We start from the raw sequence: 13,129 nt of genomic DNA on the forward strand, positions 1-13,129 counted from the left end.
ATTAATATTTTTATTTTAGTTTTATTATTATTATTATTTTTTTATATAGAAATAAAAAAGAGAAGACCCGAAGAACCAAATCTGCAGTAAGAAAAATCATTGACTTTTTGTAAATGTTCTTCTAATATCTTTCCAATGATGCTAATTTACACAAAAAATACTGTGTCTATATCATTTGCTATAATAAATTATCCAAAAAGGGGTCCAATATTTATATCGTGCCTCAGTCAACAAGAAGTGTAAACTTTAAGGCTTTAAAAAGTTTACTCAGATCGCTATTTTAATATATTTTAATATTGGGTTTTGGGAAAATATTTTTCAAAGTGAATATTTTTCTTATTTTGAGACATCTTGTCCATTGATTATTTCTATTTTTTTAAATAGAAACTGGCAAATTCCTGTAAATATAGGGCAAAAAGTAAAAAAGTAAATCAATAAAAAAATAAAAAAAATGTGCCTTTCTTTAAAATATTCTCCTGTTTGCCGTCAGCAATATTTTTTTTCTTCATTTTCATCTTGTTATTCTTGCCAAATAAAATTATTGCCAGAACAGTCGGGGCAGGTATCAAATATTTGTTACTATACGCAAATAAAAAGAAAAAACAAAATAAAGCTGCATTTTGACCTTTGACAGGATCATGAGGACATAAAAATCTGTTTGAAAATGGTAATTTTGTACATTTAACATTTGTGTTTTTTGAGATGTTTTTAGCAAAATGTACAGACAACTGTCCTGAGTAGATTAATTTGTAAGGGGAAATCCACCCAGTTACCTAGTTACATAGGGAGGTTTTACGTTCTTTTCTACTTCCATACATATGTATATATACTTATAAACCCCCTCGGGAAAATATACGTAGCGCTATATATATATATATATATAGCTGAGTGTATGTGTGTGTGTGTGTGTGTGTGTATGTATCAAGCCACGCCCACTCCACATAGCCCCACTCACTCCATAGCCAATGGAGAGCAACAGTGGGTTGGAAAGGTCCGGGACTGACCGAGGGGATTTCGGTGACAGTTGACAGAGGAATGGAGGCGCAGGTAATCACTGCATGGAGGGCCGTGGAGGGGGCGGCGGGAGCAGGCAGCAGCTGTGAAGGGGAGCGCAGACCACTTCTCCGCATCCTCCCTTCTCACCGAGCGCACTCCCCCGTGTCCCCACATGATGCTGCCCTCAGCTTGTCACAGCCCTGTAATGTCCGGCACGCAAGCTGAGCTCACACTGCACAATTGGGGCTCACACTGCATGGGGGGGGGTGTCTCTCACAATACAGAAGGGGTTTCACACTGCAAGGGAAGGGGTGCTCACAGTACACAAGGTTTCACACTGCAAGGGGAGGGGTGCTCACACTGCAAGGGGAGAGGGCTCACAATACACAGGGAGGTCTCACAATGCACAGGTGGTCTCAAAATACACAGTGGGTTCTCACACTGCAAGGGAAGGGGTGCTCACAAATAAACAGGGTCTCACACTGCACAGGGGGTCTATACCCGGGCGACGCAGGGCTCTTCAGCTAGTCTGATATTTTTTAACTTATTATTTATTATTATTATTATTATTTATTGTTATAGCGCCATTTATTCCATGGCGCTTTACATGTGAGGGGGGTATACATAAAAACAAGTACAATAATCTTAAACAATACAAGTCATAACTGGTACAGGAGGAGAGAGGACCCTGCCCGCGAGGGCTCACAATCTTCAAGGGATGGGTGATAATACAGTAGGCGATGGTAGAGCTGGTCGTGCAGCGGTTTGGTCGATCGGTGGTTACTGCAGGTTATAGGCTTGTCGGAAGAGGTGGGTCTTCAGGCTCTTTTTGAAGGTTTCGATGGTAGGTGAGAGTCTGATATGTTGTGGTAGAGAGTTCCAGAGTAGGGGTGATGCGCGAGAGAAATCTTGTATGCGATTGTGGGAAGAGGAGATAAGAGGGGAGTAGAGAAGGAGATCTTGTGAGGATCGGAGGTTGCGTGCAGGAAAGTACCGGGAGACGAGGTCACAGATGTATGGAGGAGACAAGTTGTGGATGGCTTTGTATGTCATGGTTAGGGTTTTGTAATGGAGTCTCTGGGCAATTGGGAGCCAGTGAAGGGATTGACAGAGGGGAGAAGCTGGGGAATAGCGGGGGGACAGGTGGATTAGTCGGGCAGCAGAGTTTAGAATAGATTGGAGGGGTGCGAGAGTGTTTGAGGGGAGGCCGCAGAGCATGAGGTTGCAGTAGTCAAGGCGAGAGATGATGAGGGCATGGACTAGGGTTTTTGCAGATTCTTGGGTGAGGAATGAACGGATGCGTGAAATATTTTTGAGTTGAAGTCGGCAGGAAGTGGAAAGGGTTTGAATATGTGGTTTGAAGGAGAGATCAGCATCAAGGATTACTCCGAGGCAGCGAGCTTGTGGGACTGGGGAGAGTGGGCAGTCATTTACTGTAATTGATAGGTTCGTAGGGGGGGTCACGTGAGATGGGGGAAAGATGATGAATTCTGTTTTGTCCATGTTGAGTTTCAGATATCTAGTGGAGAAGAAGGATGAAATAGTGGACAGACATTGAGGGATTCTGGTTAGTAGGGAGGTGATATCTGGTCCAGAGATGTAGATCTGTGTGTCATCAGCATAAAGATGATACTGAAAGCCATGAGATTCTATGAGCTGTCCCAGGCCAAAGGTGTAAATAGAGAACAGCAGGGGCCCTAGGACTGAACCTTGTGGGACTCCGACAGATAGGGGGCGAGGTGAGGAGGTGGTGTGTGAGTGGGAGACGCTGAATGTCCGGTCTGTTAGGTATGATGAGATCCAGGAGAGGGCCAAGTCTGTGATGCCGAGGGATGAGAGGGTCTGTAATAATAGGGAATGGTCCACTGTGTCAAAGGCAGCCGACAGGTCCAGGAGGAGGAGGACAGAGTAGTGTCGCTTGCTCTTGGCAGTTAAGAGGTCATTGGTGACCTTAGTAAGGGCAGTTTCAGTGGAGTGGTGTGACCGGAAGCCAGATTGTAAGCGGTCAAAGAGGGAGCAAGAAGAGAGATGGGAGGACAGTTCAAGTTAGACGTGTTGTTCCAGTAGCTTGGAGGCGTATGGGAGAAGTGATATAGGGCGATAGCTAGATACAGAGGATGGGTCAAGAGAGGGCTTTTTGAGGATAGGTGTGATGGAGGCATGTTTAAAGCTTGAGGGGAAAACACCAGTTGTTAGTGATAGGTTGAAGAGATGGGTTAGGGTTGGGATGAAGACTGTGGTGAGGTTTGGGATGAAGTGGGATGGGATCGGGTCGAGTGCACAGGTGGTGAGATGTGATCTTGAGAGTAGAGTGGAGAGTCGATCTTTATATGTATATATGTGCCCCTGCTCAAGAAGGCACATCCCATTGAGAAAGCGGCGCTTAGTACCCGAAAAACGCATGTCGGGGCTCTGTCATTCGGTTCACGGTCGCCCTTCAACACCGCTGGTAAGCTCTGCCTCCCGGTATTATTACATGTTGTGTCACTGGCAGGGCTGTGGAGTCAGTAAGCACAAACCTGCGACTCCGACTCAGACTCCTCAATTTCCCTTACTCCGACTCCACGACTCCGACTCCCACATATATTGCTTATATTTAAGTGAAAAATTTATTGTAGTACAATGTGAACATCAGACATTTAATCATTTCTATGATCCAATAATCAAGATATTTAGATAGAACATAATATCTATTTATTGGAATACAACTTTAGCACACAAAAACTGTAATAAATTGTAAATATGTAATACACTGTATACATGTACATGTATACGGTACAGACCAAAGTTTGGACACACCTTCACATTCAAAGAGTTTTCTTTATTTTCATGACTATGAAAATTGTAGATTCATTCTGAAGGCATCAAAACAATTAATTAACACATGTGGAATTATATAAATAAAGTGTGAAACAACTGAAAATACGTCTTATATTCTAGATTCTTCAAAGTAGCCACCTTTTGCTTTGATTACTGCTTTGCACACTCTTGGCATTCTCTTGATGAGCTTCAAGTGGTAGTCACCAGAAATGGCCTTCCAGCAGTCTTGAAGGAGTTCCCAGAGATGCTTAGCACTTGTTGGCCCTTTTGCCTTCACTCTGCGGTCCAGCTCCCCCCAAACCATCTCGATTGGGTTCAGGTCTGGTGACTGTGGAGGCCAGGTCATCTGGCGTAGCACCCCATCACTCTCCTTCTTGGTCAAATAGCCCTTACATAGCCTGGAGGTGTGTTTGAGGCCATTGAAAAATAAATGATGGTCCAACTAAACGCAAACCGGATGGAATAGCATGCCGCTGCAAGATGCTGTGGTAGCCATGCTGGTTCAGTATGCCTTCAATTTTGAATAAATCCCCAACAGTGTCACCAGCAAAGCACCCCCACACCATCACACCTCCTCCTCCATGCTTCACGGTGGGAACCAGGCATGTAGAGTCCATCCGTTCACCTTTTCTGCATCGCACAAAGACACGGTGGTTGGAACCAAAGATCTCAAATTTGGACTCATCAGACCAAAGCACAGATTTCCACTGGTCTAATGTCCATTCCTTGTGTTCTTTAGCCCAAACAAATCTCTTCTGCTTGTTGCCTGTCCTTAGCAGTGGTTTCCTAGCAGCTATTTTACCATGAAGGCCTGCTGCACAAAGTCTCCTCTTAACAGTTGTTGTAGAGATGTGTCTGCTGCTAGAACTCTGTGTGGCATTGACCTGGTCTCTAATCTGAGCTGCTGCTAACCTGCGATTTCTGAGGCTGGTGACTCGGATGATTATCCTCCGCAGCAGAGGTGACTCTTGGTCTCCCTTTCCTGGGGCGGTCCTCATGTGAGCCAGTTTCTTTGTAGCGCTTGATGGTTTTTGCCAATGCACTTGGGGACACTTTCAAAGTTTTCCCAATTTTTCGGACTGACTGACCTTCATTTCTTAAAGTAATGATGGCCACTCGTTTTTCTTTACTCAGCTGCTTTTTTCTTGCCATAATACAAATTCTAACAGTCTATTCAGTAGGACTATCACCTGTGTATCCATCAGACTTCTGCACAACACAACAGATGGTCCCAACCTCATTTATAAGGCAAGAAATCCCACTTATTAAACCTGACAGGGCACACCTATGAAGTGAAAACCATTTCCGGTGACTACCTCTTGAAGCTCATCAAGAGAATGCCAAAAGTGTGCAAAGCAGAAATCAAATCAAAAGGTGGCCACTTTGAAGAACCTAGAATATAAGACATACAGTATTTTCAGTTGTTGCACACTTTTTTGTTAATTATATAATTCCACATGTAATTCATAGTTTTGATGCCTTCAGGGTGAATCTACAATTTTCATAGTCATGAAAATAAAGAAAACGCTTTGATTGAGAAGGTGAAACCGGGGGGGGGGGCAGAACCTCATACTGTTCCCGGCTTTCTGTGTGACATCCGGCTTTCATTCTTTTTGGTACAGATATGATATGGATAGACAGATATGGATAAATGGATATATAGATAGAGCAGATTTCTAATCTGCTTTTGCTATTGAAAACATTATCTATGAGCTCAAAAACCTTTCAGGTGATGCGGTTTTTTAAAAAGCTGATCTGCTTTTGCAACTTTTGGAGTTGGTGTTGTTCTCTTAAGGGTGGGCCATGATTTTTGTTGCCACCCTGGCATGTAGCATGCAGCTGGGACTCCTGATATTATTAAAGGGAACCTGTCACCCCCTCAGGGCCTTTTTAAGTAAAAGAACCACCTTCAGCAGCACTAAGGCTGCATTCTGTGAATGTGGCTCTTATGTTTCTTATCCCTAGGAACGCTGAAATAAAGACTTATAAATTGTCCGCCATACCTCGATTGTGCCATGAAGATATGTTTTCTCCCCCTGTGTCAACTGCCTCGCAGCCGTTCATCTCCCTCTTGCCTATGTGTGTCGCCTCCTCTGTTCCTCGTTACATGACCGGCGCCTGCACTCTGCAAACATTTCTCTTGCATGTGCCGTGCGCGCTGCCCGTGAACTTAACATTAGGTGATGATGTAATGATATCGCGCCTGCATGTAGCGAAGGCCCCAGATCCCGCCCTGCAGTGTGTTATGATGTATTCAGACTGCAGGGCTGGGAATTTGGCGCCTGCGCAGTGAGGATCTCTGCGCCTGTCCCCATCTCTCTCCTCCTCTTTCCTCTACCGTAATACGTCAGCATTTCAGCTTACTAAGACGCTGCCGAGTGCCGATGTATTACGGTGGAGGAAAGAGGAGGAGGGAGATGGGGACAGGTGCAGAGAACCTCACTGCGCAGGCGCCAGATTCCCAGCCCCGCAGTGTGAATACATCATAACACACTGCGGGGCGGGATCTGTGGACTCCGCTCCGCGCAGGTGCGATATCAATATCATATCTATGGTCCAATCCTTATGGTCTTAGGCAAACTTCAGCCTGGCTCTCATTTGCTTCTCATTGATGAAAGGCTTTTTTTCTACCTTTACTTGACTTGAGCCCTGCCTCTAGAAGCCTGTTACGAACTGTTCTTGCCGTGCACTTCACCTCAGCTGCCATTTTCCATTCCTTTTGTAGGTCACTTGATGTCATCCTGCGGTTGCTGAGAGATTCACTAGGGCCCCCCGTGTGGTTCTGGGATTTTTGCTCACCGTTCTTGTGAACATTTTGACTCCATGGGGTGAGATCTTGCGTGGAGCCCCTGATCGAGGGAGACTATCAGTGGTCTTGTATGTCTTCTATTTTCTTTTTTTTGTCCCACAGTTGATTTCATTACACCAAGCTGCTTGTCTATTGCAGATTCAGTCTTCCTAGCATGGTGCAGGTCTATAATTTTGTTTCTGGTGTCCTTCGACAGCTCTTTGGTCTTCACCATAGTGGAGTTTGGAGTGTGACTGTTTGAGGTAGTGGACAGGTGTCTTTGATACTGATAACAAGTTCAAACAGGTGCCATTACTACAGGTAATGAGTGGAGTACAGAGAATCCTCTTAAAGAAGAAGCTACAGGTCTGTAAGAGCCAGAAATCTTGCATGTTTTTAGATGACCAAATACTTATCTATATATATAATCGTCTTATCATGTCTGTCTGCAACCGAAATCCCGCGGCGCTGATTGGTCGCGGCCGCCAGACCGCGACCAATCAGCGGCAGGCGCAGTCGGGCGCAGCGCATCTGTAAAAAATAGAATTGAAATAAAAAAAGGTTATATGCACCTTCCAACGGCCTGCGATCTCCTTTACACACGCCAGTCCTAGCTGTCCCAGTAATGCCTTGGCCTTAGACCGGAGATGACGTCACTCTCGCGAGAGCGCGACGTCATCAGCGGTGTTTTGCGCAAAGCATTACTGGGACTGCGAGGCCGGGCGCGTGGAGTGGAGATCGCGGGCCGTCGGAAGGTGAGTATATAACTATTTTTTATTTTAACAGGGACCATGCATACCAGGAAAGGGGGGTGACAGAACCACGCATACCAGGAAAGGGGGGTGAGGGGGACCACGCATACCAGGAAAGGCGGGTGAGGGTGACCATACATAGCAGCAAAGGGGGGGTTGAGTGGGACCATGCATACCTGCAATGGGGGGGGGGAGTGTGACCATACATACCAGGATTGGGGGGTGAGGGTGACCATACATACCAGGATAGAGGGGGTGAGGGTGACCATGCATACCAGGATAGGGGGGTGAGGGTGACCATGCATACCAGGAAAGGAAGGTGAGGGGACCATGCATACCAGGAAAGGGGGGTGACGGGACCATGCATACCAGGAAAGGGGGATGAGGGGACCATGCTTACCAGGATTGGAGGGTGAGGGGTACCATGCATATCAGGATTGAGGGGTTAGGGGACCATGCATATCACGATTGGGGCGTGAGGGAACCATGCATACCAGGAAAGGGGGTGAGGGGAACCATGCTTACCAGGAAAGAGGGATGAGAGGACCATGCATACCAGGATTGGAGGGTGAGAGGACCATCCTTACCAGGATTGGAGGGTGAGAGGACCATGCTTACCAGGATTGGGGGGTGAGAGGACCATGCTTACCAGGATTGGGGGGTGAGGGGACCATGCATATCAGGATTGGGGGGTGAGGGGACCATGCATATCAGGATTGGGGGGTGAGGGGACCATGCATACCAGGATAGGGGTGGAGGGGTACCATGCATATCAGGATTGGGGGGTGAGAGGACCATGCATATCAGGATTGGGGAGTGCATTATTGCATTAAAACTTCATAAATAAACTACATACATATTCTAGAATACCCGATGCGTTAGAATCGGGCCACCATCTAGTTTTCCACCATAATTTGCAAAATAAATCTTGCTAAATCAGACAAGGTGATTTTCTGCATTTGTATTCTCATTTTGACTCACATAACTGTTCTCTACCTATGATGTCAATTACAGGCCTCTCTCCTCTTTTTAAATGGGAGAACTTGTACAATTGTTGGCTGAATAAATACTTCTCTCTCTCTCTGTGTGTGTATATGTATATATATATATTTACCAGCTGAAGAACCCGACATTGCCCAGGCATAGTAAATAACTGCCGTCCTGCTCTCCACTCACCGTCCCGCTCTCTCCCTCCGAAGCCTAGCTTTCCACCCACCGTCTTGCATTTTCCCTCAGCAGCCCCGCTCTCCATCCACCATCCCGCTCTCTCCCTCCTCAGCCCCTGTCTCCACTGGCTGTTCCACTCTCCCTCAGCAGCCTTGCTTTCGCTCCGCAGCCCCGCTGTGTCCCTCCGTTGCCCAGCTCTCCATCCACCATCACACTCTTTCCTTCCACATCCCCACTCTCCATTCGCCGTCCCGCATTCTCCCTCCACAGCCCCGCTCTCTCCCTCAGTAGCCCCTGTCTCCACTGGCCGTCCCGCTCTCTCCCTCTGCAGCCCCGCTCTCCACTCGCCGTTCCGCTCTCCACCTGCCGTCCCTCTCTCCACCCGCCATCACGCACTCTCTTTCTGCAGCCCCGCTCCCCATGCGTTGTCCTGTTCTATCCATCTGCAGCCCCGCTCTCCTTCCACAGCCCCGCTCTCTCCCTCCACAGCCCCGCTCTCTCCCTCCACAGCCCCGCTCTCTCCCTCCACAGCCCCGCTCTCCACGCGCCGTCCCGCTCTCTCCCTCGCACAGCTCTGCTCTCCAACCGCGTCCCGCACTTTCCCTTTGCAACCCCGCTCTCCATCCACCAGTGGGCGTGGCTTGAGGCATACACACGCACACTCAGCTATATATATATATATATATATATATATATATATATATTATAATATTATGAGAAAAATGCTTAATTTTCTGGAACTACTTCTAGGGCGCCAACACCTTTGGCAATCGCTGTATGTTTTTAGATATTGGCATTTAATTCTATTTCAGTGTGTGCCTTTTGCTTTGTGAGATGCGCGATGCTCCTGAGTCCTGAGGCCTAGTGCGGCTTCCTCATCACTTGCCTATTTTGAGCTTTTGTGTCATGGGTATTTTGTTACCCGGCTCCAAGGGATGTAGCTAATTAGAGAAAGGAAGTAGATTTTAGCAAGGGAAGTGCTAAGAACATGGAGGTGTAAGGTTCAGTAAGAGTACAAGGATGTGGTAGGATGTACAGTAAGTGCGCTGCCTCGAAATACAAACCCGCTAAGGACTGTGCGGTGACCCTAATAGTCGTCACCCAGATTCCTTAATTACAGATCTTCTTAGACATTTCAACCATCACTATATCACCCTATATATCACCCTGTATTTTATCTTTGGGAAACATAGATAAACTTGGTGGCCACACATTTTTATTTTTTTTTTTTCTACATTTTGTGTCAGTTGAACATGTTATACTTAAAATTAATTGTTCACTGCCCCTTTTAATATCGTCTCCAGGATTATACAAAAAAAATTACTGCATATTAAAAGAATTAAAAAACAGCACCTCCCCTGTCTGCAGGTTGTCTTTGGTATTGCAACTCAGTTCTATGATAACGTGTGCAAAACTGTAAAGCGCTGCGGAATATGTTGGCACTATATAAATAAAGAGATTATTATTACCGTAATATTAAAAGTAAATTGATCTTGGCCACAATACAAGGTACAACATGTGGGCAGGAGTGGCTCTATTTTAATATAATACTAATTTAAACCTGGAGAAAACCCTCTTATCTCGATCAGATGCTTAGAAAAAAGCACTCTGTTGGTAATGTCATCTTTTTTTTACTCTCACACAGGTAGTGTTTTTTTTCCCCTTCCTTGCTAAAGATAGATCCTCAGATTTTTAATTAGCAGATGGAGCAACACCGACATAATTTCACGTGGTTAAGTCGTGAACGGGTGTTCTTGTGAATTGCAGCACTTGCATGGAGGGCCACGCGCTAATGCGCAACTTACACTCCTCTATCATCAGGAGATCATACATATTAATACAACTGAGCTTTACTCTGCGGGTAACAAGCCGAGAGAATGAAGTAAAAAAAAATGTTCCACTCTCTATAGTTGTCTGATGCTCAGACTATATCTACTATAATACTGTCCCAATGTACAAGAATATAACTACTATAATACTGCTCCTATCTACAAGAATATAACTACTGTATTACTGCCCCTATGTACAAGCATATAATTACTTTAATACTCTCATTATGTACAAGAAGTTAACTACTATAATACTGCCTCCTATGTACAAGAATATAACTACTATAATATGGCTCCTATGTACAAGAATATTACTACTATAATACTGCCCCTATGTACAAGAATATAACTACTATAATACTGCTTCTATGTACAAGAATATAACTACTATAATACTGCCTCCTATGTACAAGAATATGATTACTATAATACTGCCCCCTATGTACAAGAATATAACTACTATAATACTGCCCCTATGTACAAGACTATAACTACTATAATACTGCTCCTTTGTACAAGAATATAACTACTATAATACTGCCTCCTATGTACAAGAATATAACTACTATAATACTGCTCCCTATGTACAAGAATATAACTACTATAATACTGCTCCTATGTACAATAATATAACTACTATATTACTGCCCCTATGTACAAGAATATAATTACTATAATACTGTTATTATGTACAAGAATATAACTACTATAATACTGCTCCTATGTACAAGAATATAACTACTTTAATACTGCCTCCTATGTACAAGAATATAACTACTATAATACTACCCCTATGTACAAAAATATAACTACTATAATACGGCTCCTATGTACAAGAATATAACTACTATAATACTGCCCCTATGTACAAAAATATAACTACTATAATACTGCCTCCTATGTACAAGAATATAACTACTATAATACTGCTCCCTATGTACAAGAATATAACTACTATATTACTGCCCCTATGTACAAGAATATAATTACTATAATACTGTTATTATGTACAAGAATATAACTTCTATAATACTGCCTGCTATGTACAAGAATATAACTACTATAATATGGCTCCTATGTACAAGAATATAACTACTATAATACGGCTCCTATGTACAAGAATATAACTACTATAATACTGTTATTATGTACAAGAATATAACTACTATAATACTGCCCCTATGTACAAAAATATAACTACTATAATACTGCCTCCTATGTACAAGAATATAACTACTATAATACTGCTCCCTATGTACAAGAATATAACTACTATATTACTGCCCCTATGTACAAGAATATAATTATTATAATACTGTTATTATGTACAAGAATATAACTACTATAATACTGCTCCTATGTACAAGAATATAACTACTATAATACTGCCCCTATGTACAAAAATATAACTACTATAATACTGCCTCCTATGTACAAGAATATAACTACTATAATACTGCTCCCTATGTACAAGAATATAACTACTATATTACTGCCCCTATGTACAAGAATATAATTACTATAATACTGTTATTATGTACAAGAATATAACTACTATAATACTGCCTCCTATGTACAAGAATATAACTACTATAATATGGCTCCTATGTACAAGAATATAACTACTATAATACGGCTCCTATGTACAAGAATATAACTACTATAATACTGTTATTATGTACAAGAATATAACTACTATAATACTGCCCCTATGTACAAAAATATAACTACTATAATACTGCCTCCTATGTACAAGAATATAACTACTATAATACTGCTCCCTATGTACAAGAATATAACTACTATATTACTGCCCCTATGTACAAGAATATAATTATTATAATACTGTTATTATGTACAAGAATATAACTACTATAATACTGCTCCTATGTACAAGAATATAACTACTATAATACTGCTTCCTATGTACAAGAATATAACTACAATAATACTACCCCTATGTACAAGAATATAACTACTATAATATGGCTCCTATGTACAAGAATATAACTACTATAATACTGCTCCCTATGTACAAGAATATAACTACTATAATACTGCTCCTATGTACAAGAATATAACTACTACAATACTGCCTCCTATGTACAGGAATATAACTAATATAATACGGCTCCTATGTACAAGAATATAACTACTGTAATACGGCTTCTATGTCCAAGAATATAACTACTATAATACTGCCCTTCTATGTACAAGAATATAACTACTATAATACTCCCCCTATGTACAAAAATATAACTACTATAATTCTTCTCCCTATTTACAAGAATATGACTACTATAATACTGCCCCTATGTACAAGAATATAACTACTATAATACGGCTCCTATGTACAAGAATATAACTACTATAATACTGCTCCTATGTACAAGAATATAACTACTGTAATACGGCTTCTATGTCCAAAAATATAACTACTATAATACTGCCCTTCTATGTACAAGAATATAACTACTATAATACTGCCCCCTATGTACAAGAATATAACTACTATAATACTGCCCCATGTATAAGAATATAACTACTATAATGCTGCCACATGCCAAATAATCTGCTTCTGATGAGTGTCGTCCCCCAAAAGCGGTTATTCTGTGTTTCCGCACATCAGCGGTAGTTTTCTCTCCACGTTACATTGCTCTCTGCTCCCAGCTGCTTTTCCAAAACACATTTCGGGAATCTGACCTGTTCCAACTTTTTTTTTTCTCTCCCTTGCTCTCTCCGGCTTTTCCTGGCCTGAGAATTGTACAGTGGAAAAG

At 42.7% G+C, this 13,129-nt stretch overlaps 1 protein-coding gene across 9 annotated transcripts in view; it reads left to right on the forward strand.

The window, feature by feature from the left end:
• MEF2D (myocyte enhancer factor 2D) overlaps positions 1–13,129 on the forward strand; it is a 176,922-nt gene that overhangs the window by 114,500 nt on the left and 49,293 nt on the right. The window contains exon 3 of one of the 9 annotated variants that reach the window (XM_073567137.1): positions 50–86. The exons of the other annotated variants lie outside the window; for them this stretch is intronic. The gene's annotated coding sequence lies outside the window, so the exon portion shown is untranslated. The remainder of the gene's footprint in view (positions 1–49; positions 87–13,129) is intronic. 9 annotated transcript variants of the gene reach the window in all.

The sequence above is a fragment of the Dendrobates tinctorius genome, unplaced genomic scaffold, assembly GCF_039654945.1.
Source record: "Dendrobates tinctorius isolate UK_male_01 unplaced genomic scaffold, ASM3965494v1 ptg000019l, whole genome shotgun sequence".
In the NCBI taxonomy this organism is placed as follows: Eukaryota; Metazoa; Chordata; class Amphibia; order Anura; family Dendrobatidae; genus Dendrobates; species Dendrobates tinctorius.